The 18,511-nt window shown below is 42.9% G+C and overlaps 1 long non-coding RNA gene across 1 annotated transcript; it reads right to left on the reverse strand.

The window, feature by feature from the left end:
• Positions 1-14,438: 14,438 nt before the first annotated feature.
• Positions 14,439-18,373, reverse strand: LOC134485841 (uncharacterized). The gene is made up of 2 exons (XR_015670839.1): positions 17,634-18,373; positions 14,439-15,034 (listed from the first exon to the last, which is right to left on the reverse strand). It is a non-coding gene; the product is annotated as an uncharacterized LOC134485841 (long non-coding RNA).
• Positions 18,374-18,511: the final 138 nt, after the last annotated feature.

Consider the following 18,511-nt stretch of genomic DNA (forward strand, 5'->3'; position numbering starts at 1 on the left):
GTTTTCCTTGTTTCCTGTTGTAATCCAGTCGACAACCAACATTAGCCATTATGAGCATCTGTGTATCGTACCAGAAAGGAATGTCTCAAGCTGCAGGTGACAGAAATGAATCACATACAGGCACTCACAGAACAAAGGAACAGTACTTTCTTCCAATAATAAAGACAATCCGAGAGGTCTTGCTGTCTCAGTGATCCTGAGTTTGCCATGCCGGGCCTCCAGATGTCCTTTTGTTTGAAATCTGTGTGGAAACTCCCAGACTTTGTAACTCTTGTATCCTTTTTGTGTCTTATTTGGATCTCTATTGCCATGATAAAACACCTTGACCAAAAGCATCTAAGGGCGAGGAGAGGGTTTATTTCACCTCATAGCTTGTAGTCCTTGAAGGGAAGTCAGCAGGAATTTGGTTGGAACCTGGAGGGAGGCACCTGGGAGCAGGGACTGAAGCAGAGGCCATGGAGGAGGAAAACTGCATATTGACTTGCTGCTCCTGGCTCGCTCAGCTGGCTTTTCTTACAACGCAGGAAGCCCTGCCCAGGAGTGCCACTGCCCAGGAGTGCCACTGCCCCCCAGTGGACTGGGCTCTCCTCTATCAATTAGCAATCAAATGCCCCAGGCTTGCCTATAGAGGAGCCTCTAAGTCTGATAAATGTCTTTTAAAAAAATCAATTCCTGTTCAGATTTAACTCTACTTGTGTCAAATTAACAACAACAGCAGCAGTAGCAGCAGCAGCCACCCACCTAACCAGAACAACATGCATTTAAAACCAGCATCACATGGAAACCACCAGTCAGTTGCTGGCTTGAGTGAAATCTGGGACTCCTGGGACCACAGACACATTGACCTCCACATGCTTGGACAACTGAAGATAGGGAAATATATCCTGGAGAGGGCACTTCATGGCCAGCCCAGTGAAGTAAGACACCCTAGATCTCTAGAGGCTAGAGGTGCTCTTTCTACAGGTAGCATCTTTTCAAGGAGTTTACTCCATATCCTTGAGCCTACAGTGGATGGGGTCTGGCCAATTCCTGGGACGCCCATAGGCCATCTTTTCTACTGTCCTGATTTAAAACCTTTGGCTTTATGGTAACTTTAGTATCTCTTAGCAGTCACGCTTTACTTGATCCCATCTCTGTGCACACCTTTTATTCCTGTGTAAACTACAAATGTCTCAAACCTTTCTGTTCCATTTTTCCCTCATAGTTCTCAATGCGATTCTGGGTAAAAGCAGCCATCAAGGCCCACTTTATAGTCCAAATGCTGGACTGCCTTGAAATGTCCTCCTATATTGAGTTACCGCACCGCCTTTAAATCTACCATCATGCAAAGTGGCAGGATGCAGACAAATTGTAGAAAAGCTCTTCGCCTGAGCAGAACTGTGGATCTCCTAGTGAAGTTGGAGTGTGTACACTACACCCCAATATCTTAGAAAATTCCCAAGAGAACACTTCATCTTTTCCTCTATAAATTTGCAAGAGAATAAAAGGATGGTAAGACAATTATGCCAAATTAGACCTTTAATCAAGAGATTACAAATTATAATGTCTACTACCCTTCCTGAATCTATGAAGAAAATTAAAAATACACTATAATAATATTCATAGTTGTTTATTTAGAGCATTTGCTTCTCAACTTTAAATATTAGTCTTTTATTTCTTTACGCCCATAATATCAGGAACCAGAGACATACTAGAGTCATTTTGAGTAAATGTTTCCAAGGGAATTCACAGAGATAAAATCCAAATAACATTTAAAAAAATTATGCTAAATTAAGGTCTTCATTGTTTCAGTCAACAAAAATTTGATGTTGAGAACCTTCTTTTCTTTCCCGTTTTGTTCAAGATAGCAGCCATATTTCACTGTGAGAGATGTGATGCCAATAGTTGAATCCGTCTGCATTTTAATTTAGTATTTCCTTCAGACATTCTTTGAACATGTGTCAACAGGAAAGACTGTTTCAAAATCTACTTCTGTTCGTTCCTTGCTTAATAAACAGAGTGAAGCTTGGTATATATCTTTAACTCTCTCTACATTTTCTGGATTTTGACAAAAAGCACAAACTCATAAAGGCCAGTCAACATCAAGTTCTGAAGCAGGTGAAAAGTTGGTTATAGGGAACTTTCTTCTTCTAGTTTCAAGGTTCTTGTTTTTCTTAGCTGCCATCCTGTTCCCGTCTCCAAGGATTTATTGTTAGACAATACCACCTAGGCCAGAGAACATGCTGAAGTGTTGATGCTCCAGTGAATTCTCATTTAAAGTCCTCTTGGTGTTTCTTAGCATTGAAAACTTCCTTCGAAGATGTAGAGGAAGCCTCTGAGATGAGGTGTCTGCTGTGGTGGTACAGATGGAGAAAGTTTGGGAAGGGAAAGTTTTGGGAAGTTTGGGAAATATTTGTCACATACATAGGCTGGATGCAGAATGATGTTCTGATTATGCACACTGTCGGGTTGCAGATAAGGCAGAAGGCTTTGAGCTGCTCTAGCTAGGAGGATGTTTAAAAAATGGTCACACTAGAGATGCTAAAGCAGATGGGTTTCTGTTTAATATGTGCTTGCTTTATGGGGAGGTGATTGTGAAAGTAGTCTTTATTCAGGGAGTACTGTTTATGCTAAATATCTCTGTAAAGAAGCAAAAATCACAGAGACAGTATGGGGCTTCTATTCTACAGATAACACTGCACACACACACGTACACATACACATACATGTAATTATGGGGATAATAAACAAGAAAACTATAAGAAGTTGCATAATAACACAGAATCAGATTAGGAAGAAAGACCACCGCTCAGTGGCATTGCCTTTGTGACCTTAGATTGGTTTCAGAAGCAAGCCATATGTCTTTGAGCCATGAGTCTGAGAGGAGCGGCCTCGGGACACACACAAGTAGGCAGCAGCACCAGGTAACCAACTATTCATGCTAAGAAGTCAGCCTAAGTCCAAGCCACAGAAGCTTGTAGAATCCAGATGAGAAGGTTCAACATTCCAGAAGGCCAGGAGGGCTTAGCAAGTCAGGATTCAGTTAGAAGGGAAACTCTCCAAGAGGGATGTAGGCTTTCCATTTCCAGACATCTAGAACGTTCTTCACTGTGTAGTCTTAAGCCTTTGATCCCCAGGATGTTGTTTTGTGAATATGCCAGAAGTAATCAGGAACTAGGGGAGACTACGAGAGGGATTATATGCCTCTTCCTTAGAGGAAAGGCTTAGAAAATTGATGGAAAAATCTGTGGGTCAAAAACTAATACCATGTAAAATGGTATTTTATTTAAAAATATTTTTTTTCTGGGACAGATATCTTAATTCTCAATTTTAAAAGCAGCAACACTAACTGTTGGCCACAGCTGACATTGTGAATTATGTATTGAAATTACTAAATGAGATTACTATTCCCGTGGGAAAGCAAGAGACAAAAACAGCAGGCAGGCGACATTTTGCCAAGTGGATTAGAGTGAAGACAAGTCTCTTTAGTAATTTAGTAATGAAGGCTTAGTCCTTGTTAAAGTACATTTTATAGATGGAGAATGGAGTCCTGGTTGTGAATCAGTATCAGCAGAGAATACATACGCACATGCACACATGCACACATGCATGCACACATGCACACATGCACACATGCACACATACACACATGCAAGGAGTACCTGAATGTAGACAGTGTAAGAAAAAGACCCAGACAGTTGACGTGATAATCATATTCTGTTACCACCACTTAATGAGTGAATGCAATGTTCTCACCCAAACCCAAATCATATTGTTTTATTCAAAGCATATAAGTTTTTCAAGGTAACTGTTTAGTTAATTTGATATAAATAGATTCAATTAATTTTTCACAGATCTTTTTATACTCTAAATTCCTGAGTTAAGGAAATAACTCATGGATGATTTTTGGGGAGCAGGAAGCAGAATTTCTCACCTAATTTTAATGTTTATATTTCTTTCAGGATGTTTTAACATCCTTCTTGGATCACAAGTCTAGAATTAGCAGGATCTTGACAAGGAACAGTGCCTACTTCAATAAATTCTTATCAAGACACTGATCTCACTCAGGTGTTTCAAATGGATACAAGTTCATGAAGGGCTCTGTCCCAGAAGATATAGTGACCGCAGGCACTCAGGGACACAGGGTAAAAGGAGGCTATTGTTGCTGCTGCTTTCCCACCAAAAGGAGGGGCTGCAGAACAGGACGAAGAAGATTAAAGCCAGAAAAGAACTATCATGGGCTTTCTCTTTCCTCCTTATATTTTCTCAATTTCTTCCCATGCCAAGCTACCAAAAATCTGGAAGGCAAGGGATTCTGGGTAAAAATGCTACATACAAGGCACAGAACAGGACAGGAAAGAAGAGAGACTATGTTTAGGATGGGGACATGTCAAGTGGAAAAAACCCGTTGCAGCACATAAGAAAGCCATACTTTACACTTAGACGGGACACTATAAATTCTTGATCTGACTACAGAGAGGGAGCAGGTGGACAGTTCTCGTGGACAGTACATGACTGTATGTAAAAGTAGCTCACCCTGGAGAAGTGAAGCTGCCAGCCCCTCCCACCCCCAGAGCAAAGGTGACCAGTGGATTTCTCAATGTTTTGGGGGAATCGATCCTGGCCTATTGTGATTATACCAGCAGAGGGCTGATGTTCCCCTAGCAAGAATGCTGACATGGGGATTCTGCAGCTGGCTGGGGCACCCTAGAGCCACAAGACTCAGTCTTCAGCTCCCATCACATCAGGGAAGGTCAGCGTCTCCCAAGAACAGGTTGCTGCATTGATGGATTGGGCTGGATTTGAGGTATTGACAGACTGTCTAACCCTGTGTCCAGTCTCTTCTCACACCATGGAAATTGCTGGAAGGCTGTGAAGTCCCAACTCTAGATTTGTTTGGCTTCTATACTGCTTTTGATGTGTCCTGGGGAAGCAATCTGTCTTCTCAGCCAATCCTGACCTGTCAGATCTGGTCTGTACGAGGTGTACTTCCCTTTATACTAGCTTTACTGACTACAAGATCTGAGACGTAGAGGAGGGGAAGACACAGATAGTTCTCTCTTCCTCAACCCGCTCTCTACAGTCTCAGTGATCATCTTGCTTGTCGGTTCATGAGGCCACTCCCACTGAACCTTATTTCCCTTCATTGCATGGAAGGCAATGAGTGAGACAAACGTTGAAAGTTATGACCACCACATTTGACATCAACATCACATCTAATTGGATCTCTGTGGGCAGATGTCATCATGGGCCAGACAAACAGAAAAAGCAAACAGACATGCCCACGAGACACATAGTTATGCAACTCCATTTGACTAGATTAGTTCCTTGTGATGCTTAGCGATGTCTATATTTATTTCTGTACGCTTTGGAAATTGTTCAACTGTGTCTTTCATCCCTCCCTCCTAAGGGGGGGCTTCGACTTTCATTCATTTTGTTTGGGGGAAGGTATTATAAAACAGGGCACTTTATTATGCTACTGAAATCCCCATTGTCTAAAATCCAAGTGGCTTTAGCAACTAAGTCTCCTGTTGAATCTTCTTCTTGATTCAATCCTTGAAAAATTAGTTGGGACAGATTAGAGAAATCTCCGTGAAATGAGTCTTTTCGTTTCTGAGGGGCAGTGAGCTGGAAGGCTCATCCGTCCTTTGATCCTCACTGACTTCACTGATCCTGTGAATCTGTGTGACCAATCTCACACAAGCTCTTGTTATTCTGCTCCCTTGGAAACTGTTGGGGTGTTGTAAATAAAGCCCACTCTTGGCCTTCAGGCTCTCAGCTGGGTTCTGTAGTCTCCCCAACCCCCCAAACCCTGGGGCAATACTGAAGCTTCCATATATGTATGCTGAGTCTATTAAAATAAACCATCGCAGTGGCTTGAGATAACACCAAGCTTTTGTGTGTGGACTGAGCTCTGTCCACCCTCTCCTGCCCCAGAAAATTTGTTAGTGGATGAGGTTTAGTGGATGAGGACACAGCCTGAGCATCTGTCACATCCAAGGACTTTCTCTGCTTCTTCTTTCTTTCTCAATGTCCATCCACTTTGGTACCTTAAGGACACCAAGAATCATGGGCTTATAAGGAACCAGAACATCAGGGAAGTCTCTTTGAGTCCTAGCCAGAGCCCACATTGTCATCAGTATATTTTGAGTGATTACTACTTGCCAGACGCTGAACTGTGAGATCAACTCTAGGAAGCAGGTGCACTCATGTGTCCCTTTATGCAGCTGGGAGATCTAGGTTCAGATACAAACAATACTATTAACAACTGTGCACCCAGGGTTCACGCTTGAGTAGTCTTGGCTCCAAGGCATGTATTTTATACGGTGAGACAAATCAGTTGCTCCTGTTTCCCTGAGTGACGGTCTCAGTGCAGTGGGGAGGAAGAATAAGAATACACAGATAGTACATGTGTCAGCTTTCAGGAATGTGCAACAATATGGCATTGCGGTGGCCTTTAGCATTTTTGTTTGAAAAGGGATGGAGGGATGGAGGGCAGCGGGTGTGAAAAGTACCCTGATTCCTGGTTGAGATAGGTCGAATTCTCGGGGACCCTAAAAGGGATGGCAAGCACATTCCCAGTCTTCCAGGAGATCAGGGCCTTCTCAGCTCCCACAGACCCCTGTAGAAAGGTTTGAGACAGATCACATTGGGCAACGCCCCAAGCCCCTCCTCCACAGGTAAGGTGGTGACCACAGGTCATGTAAACTCAAGACAGATTGGTCATAGAAGCAGGACCACATACCCGACTATGTAGACGAGGTCTTCCCAAGCTCTCAGGCCAAAGCAATAGGAAGTACCTGCTGTCAGACACTGACCCGTCCATCCAAAAAACTGCATTTAAGAATCATGCTTAAGAGCTGTAACACTGTCACTTGGTGAAGAGATCTGCTCTCCCGAAATCACCACTAGAAGCTCCCCTGTACCCCTTGATGGCTAGTCAGTCTCCTGCTGGCTCAGCCTGGCCCAAGCAACCTAAGAGGCAGCGGTGGAAAGAAGCAGTACCAACAGTGGGGGAGGTGGAAGCAGTCCCCCCTCCCTGCCTGAGTTCTCTCCCCCTTCACCAGAACCAAAGCACCTAGCAGGACCAGAGATCTCCTTTGAAAAGCCCCAGGTGCACAGCCCCACAGAGGGAGAGAGCATTCCTGACACACCATTCCCGGAACCCCTGTGCTGCTGCATGAAAGTTGGGGTGCCAACAGCTCTTTCCCTGTCACACGGAAGGCTGAGGTTTTCATGCTACCCTCTGACAGTTGCATATATTTTTCCCCTAAAGGCTATGCTGTGCCATGACCTTCTGGGGTACGTAAGTTCTGAGCCAGGCATTTCGAGGACCATGACATTTATCACAAAAGTGGCTTCTCTTAGTGGGAAACAGAAGGAACCTGCCACAGAGAGGCTATGTAAGGTGGGCAGAGATGTCATGCAAGGTTGGTGAGGTAATGCTGAGGGATGAGATCTGGCCTGGGGGAAGTCGTTGGTATCACTGAAACACGAGGGCATTGAATGAACAAGTCAGAAGAGAGACTCATGAAAACCCAGACATGCTGAACTTGGAAATGTTAGTCTCCAGAACTGTGTGATAGAAAGTTTTGCTTATAAAACCTGGTCTGTAGCACTTTCTTATAGGCCTCCAAAATGGCTGCAATTCGGACTCATTGACTCACAGCATGTCCTAATTGTTGTCTGTGGAAGCAAATCTTACACTGTCAGTGTTCTTACACTGTATGTATAAGTGCTGTGTGACCACTGCAGAGCAAGAGTAAGAAAAACTTAAGAGCTTTAGAAAATATTTATTTATGCCCGGAAACCGGGAAAGAGAATAACATTCGAAATGTAAATAAGAAATACTCAAGTTAATAAAAAAAAAAAGAAAGAAAATATTTATTTTAGATGTACATGATTTTATGTGTAAAGGGTTTGTTTTACGTAAAAATAAGTTATATATTTTAAAAAGATGAATGTAAAAGTTTCAAGTTGTCGATTAACAAACAAACAAGCAAGCAAACACACACTCTGGTTTCTTTTTGTCAGTTGAATCCCTGAGGCTTTTCTTACGACAGTTTTTATGAGTTGAATATACTCTAGCTAGGGTAATTTAGGGCTAAGGATGATGTAGGTCTAGCTTTTCTGCTTCCTGTGTCCTCTCTTCAGGTACTAAAGGTTTTTATTAGCTGCTTATTCTAACCGCCCTCAGTGTGGCAATGTACGTGGAAGAAAGCATCACTTGATACCCTGAAGTCGCCAGCTCTTCTTATTGAGTGTGAATGACTGCCAGGCTCTCAGTAGTCCCTCGGCAGATCCTTCCCCCATTCTCCCCTTCTCCTCTGAGAAAGGGGACCTTCTGAGCATCCGTCCATACACCCTTTTCCCCAGCTTATCAAGTCACTGCAGGACTAAAGACATCCTCTCTCATAGAGGCCAGAATAAGGTAGCCCAATTGGGGAAATGGTATCCACAGATAGATAAATGGATTCAGGGACAGCCCCCGCTCCAGTTGTTGGGGACCCTGCATGAAGGCCAAGTTGCACTTCTGCTACATATGTACAGGGGGAGGGAGCAAGGTCCAGCCCATGCTCACTCTTTGGTTGGTGGTTCAGTCTCTTGTGAGCCACCAAGGGTCCAAGTTAGTTGACTCTGTTGGTCTTCCTGTGGAGTCCTTGTCCTCTTTGGTTCCCTCAGTAGTTTCCCCAACTCTTCCACAGACTCCCAGAGCTCTGTGGGTCTTTGTATCTGTTTCCATTGGCTGCTGGGTGGAGCCTCTCATAGGACCATTATGCTGACTCCTGTTTGCAGCATAACAGAATTCCAATAATAGTGTCAGGGGTTGGTTCTGACCCATGGGGTGGATCTTAGTTTGGGGCAGTCATTAGCTGACCATTCCCTCTGTCTTTACTCTATCTTTGTCCTTGCACATCTTGTAGACAGGACACATTTTGTGCCAAAGGTTTTGTGGGCGGTTTGCTGTCTTTATCCCTCCACTGGGAGTCCTGCCGGGTTACTGGAGGTGGCCACTTTAAGATCTACATACCCCACTTCTAGGAGTCTCAGCTAGAGTTGCCCCATAGACACCCTGGAGCCTCGTCTGTCCCAGGTCTCTGGCCTGTCCTAGAGATGCACCCCACACACACACCAATTTCCATCCTCTCCCTGCTGCTATTCTTACACCTGATCTTTCCACTGACTCAGCTCCCCTCCCCCTCTCTTTCATCCAGTTCCTTCTCTCCATCCACTTCCAATATCTAGTTTATTTCCCCCTCTGAGAAAGATTCAACCACCCTCCCTTGGAGGCATTCTGTCTATTAAGGAGAAAGAAATCAGAATTATTTCTGGTCACAGATGGATCCAATGGACAACTTTGATGCCTTGAGCCCCTCCCACTTATCACCCTTTTAAACAGTGCTGCGCAGCGGCTTTCTCTCCAGCCTCTTTAAAGTTCCCTTCAGGTATTCCCTGGCAGGGTCATGTACCCTAATTTTTTTGTTTTGGGTACAGAAAAGGGGAGGAGGTAACCTGGAAGGTGTCACTCATAGCCTTAAGGTTTTGTCATGTTAAATTAAAAAAAAAAATAAACCAGTAGTATTGAAAAATAGCAAGATTCAGTACTCAACAAGGCAATCCTGTGCAGAAATGGCTGGTCTCCGGCAGATCAGCTTTCTAAACTAGACCACATACAAGTCGGAATTTTGATTTGCCACCTTGAGAACTACTGGATTCCATTCACTCCTAAGAGCACTGTTTGGTGTTTTATTTGGAGAGTACTTCCTAAATATATTTACAGAGGAAGGCAGGCTCAGCATGCTGTCTGGGAAATGGCGGCGTGGACTCAGGCTCCTGGTCTACTGATAGAGACGTAAGCTGGCATGTGTGCGCGAGCTTTGGAACCGAGAGTGGGCTATTAAAGTTGAGTTTTACAGCACATGCATCTTAACCCCAAAATACTTCTAGTCAGATCAAGTTAGGATGATGGTTTTCAGGCAGCTTGCAAGAGTAAGGTCTTAGATTTCACAATGTAGTAGGAAGAGATTAGAGATGGATAGAATGGAATGCATTCTACTGCTAAGCAAGCCAATAACTACCGTATTTCATTGACCCTAAGGTGTATGTTATTATTCCGTGTATCTGTTAAGGAAGGAAAATAGTCACCCAACTGCACTCTGACATAATACTTTCATATTGCTGGATCTTAAAAAAAAACCAACAAAAACAACAGCAATAACACTTTTTTTGTCTTATTTTGACAAAGATTTTCTTTATTATTTCTGTGACATTTGTAAACTCATAAGATGAAACATAAATTTAGCAACAGGTCGAACGTTCCTGAGGTGATTAGCTTTCGTATCCAGCCTTCTGAATGAATGTCTCATTGATTTACTTACTTATGTTTAAGTAGATGATGCCCTGGCTACAAGGTCAGAGCACTCCGTAAGTGGGAATTCCATTGGTCCCTTTGAGACTCCTCTGAGTACTTGACACCCATCTTGATGGTTTTAAATGTGCACGTATTGCCAGTGGAAGTGTGAAAATGTACCACAGAGTCAGTGACATGTCAAAATATCGTGAGCATAATATAATTAGAAATCCTAAGTGGGTCTCTTATAGACAGATTGTTTTTCTGTCAGAAATCCCCGGAGTGATCCCTGAATTGGTCCTCCTAAAAGGATGAAGTATGATTGGTAAAAAAAAAAAAAATGATTAGTTTGGAGGTTTCTCAAAGTTTTGAGTTTCTAAGAATTAATTGGTTTATTTATTTAAAAACTTCAATCCCCAATCCTAGAGCAGGCATGCCAAGCTGGAATCCTTGGCTGTTTCTGACAAGTTCCCCAGCTTGCTGTGATGTGGACAGCCTGCTGGCCGAGACACAGTGCCCTGGAACACCCTTGGGTGCTGTGTTGACCAGGATTTGAGATTATAGTCGTGCAAATTTCACAACAACCATGGCAGCTGACAGAAAAAAAAATTGCCTTTTTTCTTTTCCTCCTCCCCTCCCCTCTTTTTTTCTCTTAAAGCCACAACATGGTCCTTGGTCCTTCATTATAAACATCCCGGGAGCAAAGGAGCCAAGATAATTTGACATTAGATTAAAGCATGAGTCTGAAGCTGCCAGTTCATCCTAAGTAAAGGGCTTAGAAGTTATTTTTATTCCTCTTTTTCCAAGTGGTTGGCTTTAGACCTTGGGGTTTTTTTTTTTAAGTTTTTTTTTACATCAATCATTTATTTTGCCCATGTCATATAAAAGGCCAAGACCCTTGTCACAAAAGAAGCTGACCAATCTACTCAAGGTGGCCCTGATTAACATTTTACTATACTGTAAAGGGGTCGGTTCAAAGCTGAGCAAAGGAAGTGCCACATTATTAGAGAGACAAATAGCCTAACTGTTTCCTATGATACTTGGGTTAATCAGAACTCTCAGTCTTTCCAAAATTCCTAGCAAACATTCCAAATATCTTAGCAGCAGCCTCTAACGTGACTCATGAAGGCTGTATTTTATTGTGTCAGATGGTTCTAATGTTGAGCTGACTTCCAGAGCCTAAACTAATGCTTCAGTCATTTAGGGAAATGGTGGTATTAAAAGCAAAGCAAAACAAAACAAACTCTCTTAAACTAACACAGAGGTTGGGTGAGCTGTGTTTGAACGAGGTGAGGTGGGCCTCTAGGAGGTGGTTGAGTCTTCCTGAGGGGGAATCCTGAACAGGTCACCGTGGTCCTCTGTGAACTCTTAGACGAGGGAGTGATCTTACAGGGACTGAGATAAATGGAGGACTGGATGGGCCTGGGTGTATGCTCATTGCCTTTCACAGTACCGTGTGATTTGTAAGAAAAATATAATAAATTAGAGTTGAACTGTACTTCTACACTTTCCCTTTGTCTTCCCATTATCTCTTTGTGAAAGGGGAGGAAATTCCTATGTCTTATGTTTTACTGAGAAAAAGGAAGGAGACTTCATGTCTATCAGCAAAGCTGGTTGATGTCCTATGCAGACAAGTGGAAGAACTGACATTTGGACTCGGGTGTCTAAGGTCAGAGCCACACGGTCATTCAGAGATACACGGCTGTTCATATCACATCTTTTCTGTGTGTTAGAGCAGCATTTGTGATTTCTGGATATGGGTCCATATTTGGATGTGCAGGGTCACTATGTGACTGGAATCTCTTATAAGATAAGCCCAGATGTATCAAGGACTGGATTGCATCTGTCCCCCAAAAGCTGTGTTGAATATTTGCTTCCTACCATAGCTGTACTCAGAGTTGTGACTTTTGGGAAGCGAGGGGCTTGGTGACACTGACACTCCCTGTAGGTAAGTGGAATATTGGAAAGTTGCAGAAACTCGAAAGATGAGACCTACTTGGAAAAAAATAAGCTTTGCTCTTAAACTGTGTATTTTGCTCCTGATACCTCTGTCCTCTGCTTCCTGGCTGTCAAGGGTTGAACATCTCTGTCTCACCATAGCTTGTTGTCATCATGTTTTGACTCACCACAGCCCAGGAACAACACAGCCAAGTTGCTGGGGGCTGAAACCATGAGTCAAAGCAATCCTTCCTCTTTCAAGTTGATTTTCTCGGGTATTTTACCACTGAGAAAGAACTTAACACTCAAAGTCGGAAAAAGAACTAGTTACTGGAGAAATGTACCCTAAGTCTTTAGATTAGAATCTGTCAGAATTGGGAACAAAAATAGGATTTTGTGAACAGTTACAGCTCTTTATATGCTTCTAGGTCTAGACCATGTGCCCCTGAAAGAACCTTGTGAGAAAAGTTAAGTTTCTAGACTGTTCGGGGGTTGAAAAATGAACAGCTTGCTTTCCTTGCTGTTTCCAGAGATTTCATTGGATTTAGTTATCTGGATGTGGTTGTATCCAGAGATCCCTGGTAGAGTGAACACCTACTACAAAACTCAACCAGGGATCTCTGAGCTCTTTGCCACCACATCGAAATATTTAAGTCCAATAGATTGAAAATTCTTATTTTCCCGTGTTCATTCATAGACCTTCATGCTTATGGTTCTTGAAGGGCTGATTGCCCTAAGTCACTGTGATTCAGCTGTCTACAGTAATGACCAACCCATTAGGACCAATCAGAGAGCCAGAATTCTGGCAAGAAGCCTAATCAAGATGCTTCACTTCACTTGAGTCTTCTATGTAGGCAGACGTCATTATTGAGAATAGTCTGAAAATTGCACATAGTCTTGAAAAATGCATTTCTCAAAAATCAAAACCTGTTGACTGGAGATCATCTTTCAGAAAATATTTGCTCCAGTACATAAGTTCACTTTTGATGAATGAAGCAAAGCTTGGGCTGGGAAGATAGCTTAGTCAGTGCTTGCCACATATTCATGGGGACCTGAGTTTGATCCCAGCACTCAGATGAAAATGATCCTATGGTGGTATAGGATTGTAATCCCAGTATTGGGGATTGGAGGCAGAAAATTCTTGGTGGCCCACCGGTTAGCCAGCCCAGCCAGTGAGAGACCTCATCTCAAAACATAAGGTAGGCAGTCCTGAGATGTGGTAATCGAAGTTATCATCTGATCTTTATATGCATTTGCATAAAAATGCACTTGTGTACACATAAACTACTACACATAGCACATGCATATTCATACATGCACATGCATAATCACCCAAAAAGAATTAAGCAAATCTTCAGAAACTAGATTCGATTATAATGGTCATACATTTTCATGGCTCCTGCTACTGCTTAGTCTTCTTAGCTCTTTGTTGGGGAAGTGAAGTGAGGTCTAAATCATCTGGCATGTGACTTGCTTCTTATCAAACAGTTTGGTAGGACTTAGGATATTTCTAGAACCCCCATAAGCTGTTCCCATGCCTTTGACTTACACAACTGAACTGGCTGCCATGATTCTCGGCTGTTTGGCAGGTATTCTTCATGAGAGCTCTCATGAACTTCTAAGACTGGAATGTCAAGAGGAAAAGGTCGAGGAAGTTACACAGGAGCTGACATGATTGGATCACAATCTAGTCTGACTCCATTTAAGCCCCAATGGCTTCTTTCTTGAAGCCTCTCTCTCCTTCCTTTTGGGGGAAGAGCTTTGTTCTGTGGGTCAGCTCAGACTGATTAAGAACCTCAATTTGCATCTCTCGGTAGAAATAAATGAAAAGGGTGAACTAGGTGTCTGCGTTTACATACTTAGTAGTTTCTACTATGTGCTAAGTCGGTTTTACTATGTGGTAGGCCTTGCACTAGGCACTTGTAGGAATGCTATAGCTTGTATCAAAACAGGGAGACTTTCAGATGTCCCCAGTCTACGCATGGCATGTGCGTGTGCTCGCACACACAGACACAGACACAGACACAGACACACACACACACACACACACACACACACACACACACAAATAAAAGCAATTCTAATATACTCAAGATCTATTTATGAGTATTTCCACTTTCTCCTTGGCAACACTTTTCTTTAAGTGTAATATAAATTAAATCGACACTATGCTGTAGAGATAGTTTATTATGAGGGTACATTGGACTTGACCATGAACTATCTCTTGAGTTTGGAAGCCACACAGGACAATTCCCACTAGATGTTGGTTTTTTTCCAGAAATAAATCCTTGGTATTTTATTACAAGTAATCATGACGTGTAAAACAAAACACAGATTATCGCCGCACACTACATCAACTTATTTTCTTGGTTAGCACCACGGGTTCAAGGAAAGAATCACAGTGACTCTTGGAGTGTACAGGATGTCCTGGGCTGAGAAGCTCTCTGTTTGCTTCTGGAAGACCGCTTCCTATAACCCTTGGATCTAGAGGTGATTTGGACTGACACACTTGAACTTGAACTTGCATTTTTAGAGCTGTGAGAGCATCTCCTTGCTTGCTCTTTGACAGCTGAATGACGCACAGGAGGAGCAGGGTTAGGATGTGGCAGATTCCAGCACAAAGTTAGTCAGCCAGGCAGACCTTAGACACTCAACAGTAGATTTGTCCTTGCCTTAATTTTTCTTTGCTGGCTGATGATTAAAGGTGGCATCTTGACAAGCGATGCGGTGATCTCCCAATTGCCTTTGGGTTCATTGATAATTTTCCTACTTGAAAAGTTGGAGAAATTAGACATATAAAACAATTCTGTCAGCATTACTGGGAAAAGGGGGTATTGTGGGATCTTAGACAGAAGTAGTGATGAGTCCTCCCCAGATAAATTTTTAGCTATTAATGTCTCGAGATAGTGTCGTCGTTGATGAGCTCTGTGCATCCTATCTTCTGCTATCCTCTGTGGACTGTTCGGTTTAGTGATACAGATTTGGCGCCCTTAATGTGCACTTTCTCTCTGTCCAGTGCATTTATCCTGGGAGTCTTTACTTGTCCTGCACAGTGAAAAAGTCCATTTTGTGACCTCTTCTGGCACAGTTCAGTGCTTCACTCCCCCAGGTCACTTGTCACCTCTATGTATTTGATTCTGGAATCTGTATTCTATTATCCAGAGCTGAATTCTCATGGCTTGAAGTCCTAACTTAAATTATTTACTATGTGATATTAGACCAGTTATCAAACCTCTCTAAGTAACTGTTTTCTCCTCAGATGATGGACATGTGACTAATATCTAGTTCTCCTGTTGTTTTGAAGTTTTCATATGCTAACCTGTGTAATGCGCTTAGCTTGGTGTTTGCCCCATAAGTTAAATCTTTATAAAAACTATTATTATTGCCTCACTCCCAGTTAACCATTTCTCAGAAGGTGATGCTCAACAAAATCTGAACAGGAAACAGCTTAAATCATGAACCGTACAACTGGCATCATTATTCACCGTCTTGTAATTGAGTTGCAATGAACAACGGGGTTTGGGGAGCTCTGATCTTAGACTGAGATAATTCTAGTCAATCTCAAACAGTATGGTAGTCTGTCCTAGCTAGGGTTTCATTGCTGTGAAGAGACTCCATGACCATGGCGACTCTTACAATGGAAAACACTGAATCGGGGCTGGCTTACAGTAAGACACACCTACTCCAACAAGGCCACATCTCCTAACAGCACTGCTCCTTATGCTCAGCCATTCACACCCGTGAATCTATGGAGCCATACTTGTTCAACTCATCACAGAAGTCATGACCAGATTCTTAAATCTCTTTTTAATTCTGTCTCTTCATCTGAAACGTGAGTGAAGTGGATTCCTAATACTTGGTGAGGGCTCATGGGAGTTAATAAAAAAATTAAGAACAACACTTTGACAGTTTCCCAAAGACAAATCCCTGTTTTCCCAGGTATGTGAAATGCAGAAAACAAAGACGTGAAAGCAAGTGGAAGACTATTGGTATTGGGTATCTGGGTATGGAAAAGGGAGACTGGAAGGAGGAAAAAGCAAAAATAATAGAATCCATAGATTCCCACACCACTCAGAGATTCTCTTAGTGTAGTGGTAATGCAGAAACTCACAAACAGTAAAAGAGCAGAGTTCAGCCACAAAACTGACATTTATACCACATCCCTGTCCTCCAAGGCTCAGGGACCACTGTGGAAGAGGGGACAGAATGGTTGTAGGAGTCAGGGGTCAGAGAGGATTGGAGTGAGACAGACACTGGAGTCATGGAAGCTATGGCTGCCTGTACAAGATCAAGCCAGCCAATATTACAGTATGGAGGGAGGAGGCACATGAGTTCCTCCCCCACCCCTGTAGCTGAGGAGCTACTGACAATTGCTGATGTCTGGTAGAATGAGGGTTAGTTTCCTTTAAGGATATGGCTCCTGCTAGGTTGGCCTGAGTCCAGGGAATGCTCCCATACCTATGAGTACATGGGAAGCATGAGTTGGGTCAGAGACTTGCTAAAAAAAACAAAACAAAACAAAACAAAAAAAAAACAAAAATCAATCAAACAAATAAACAAAAAACAGAATTTGGGAGGCATTGGGTATGTGAGGGGTAGAGAGGAGTTACAGGGAGGAATGAGGGGTGAATTAATAAAAATATATTTTTAAAAGATTGGGAAATCGGAGGACTTCATATAAGCAAAGTATATCCCACGTATGGGAATGTCAAAATGGATCACTTTGTGTATGAACTACATAATGGATGATTTTATGCAATTAATATCCACAGAGAACAGCACTAGGCACATGCTATGTACTCAGTAGACCTTAAAACTATCATAAACGATGAGGGTCCCACCTGCTACAGACATGTTTGCTCCTGGAGAGATGAATACAGGATATTTCAAGTTAGAGCGTCATGAAATTTTGGGGAAATTTGGGAAGCAAAAAGCCTTGCCTTTATTTCACACTTCCCCAAAATGGACCCTGGTAAAGCCTAGAGATCATGTTACAGAACTTTCAGAGGTCAAACACTCTGACACCATGGGCTCTCCACAGAGGGCGAAGAGCTCTGTAGTCTGTGACAGAGAGGAGTTACCCACTTCACCAGTGCATTTCTTTACCAAGTGGTAGCGACTTTATTTTTATGTTGACAATTGGGTCGGGAGCTTAAAATGGAGTGTACAGTTAGTGTGAGGACTTTCCTGTCTTCTCTGACATCTAGCATCTCCTCCTTGCACAAGTCTTGTTATACAAGGTCCTGGGCCAGCCAATACTTTGAGAGGACTATTGTTTTCCTTGGTGGGGCCACACTCTGTGTCCCTCCATAGCACTAAGACCTGGTTCCCTGGTGGGTAATGTTTTCCCTTCCCCATGACTTACCTCTCTGGAGCAGTGTTCCGATTTCCCCGCTGGCTCACTTGTTTCTTTGGGCTTACTGCCTTGTTTGGGAAGTTTGAACCAAGAGCTCTGATAGATGCCAGGAGGTGAGAGGAAGGACCGGATGGATGCAGTCACTGGACACACAGACACGGTGATGGATGAGCCTTCTCCCCAGGGGGGCTGGGTCAGGAGCAGTCCAACTGATAAGTTTTACCAGAACTGAGTAATTCAGAAACAGCGCCAGGACAACCTCATCTCTCTCTTTTGTATTGATTAAAGAAAATACTTAGCTGCAGCATGTCTGACTAAACACAGCAACAGCAAGGACGGGCTTGAACATGGATTGCATAAAGTGCTTTAGAAATATCAACCGAGGAGGAATGTTTGAGGAAGGAGGAAGTCTTTAAAAGGCCTCTATCCAAATATTTTCCTTCTTCTAAGTCTCATAAAAGCACAATATAACTATTTCTGCTTCCAAGTGATCTCGTAGCTATTTATTGAGGAAAAACTCCAAATGTGTGTCATCATCATCATCATCATCATCATCATCATCATCATCATCATCTACTTGTTAGACGCTTCTGTTTTGCTTCTTGTCTGTATCAGCCTCCTCTGTGCTAAGGGACTCTGAGACAAAGCTACATCGTAAGTGTTATGTTGCTGTCAGAGCAATTCCTGTGCAGAAGGGGGCTATGCTATGCAACCTTCGTTATTCCCCCTTCTCAGATGTCCTTGAGTCCCTGAGACGGATGTGCGTGGAGTTTTTCAGCCCTCATGCAAAACAACCATCTAAACATAACAGATGACATCAGCTTGGGCTTTTCAATTCCTGGATGGCAGCGGCGTGTTAATCCAGCCTTCATCCTGGATTTCATAAA

Source organism: Rattus norvegicus, chromosome 2, assembly GCF_021556685.1.
Source record: "Rattus norvegicus strain SHRSP/BbbUtx chromosome 2, alternate assembly SHRSP_T2T, whole genome shotgun sequence".
Classification (NCBI taxonomy): Eukaryota; Metazoa; Chordata; class Mammalia; order Rodentia; family Muridae; genus Rattus; species Rattus norvegicus.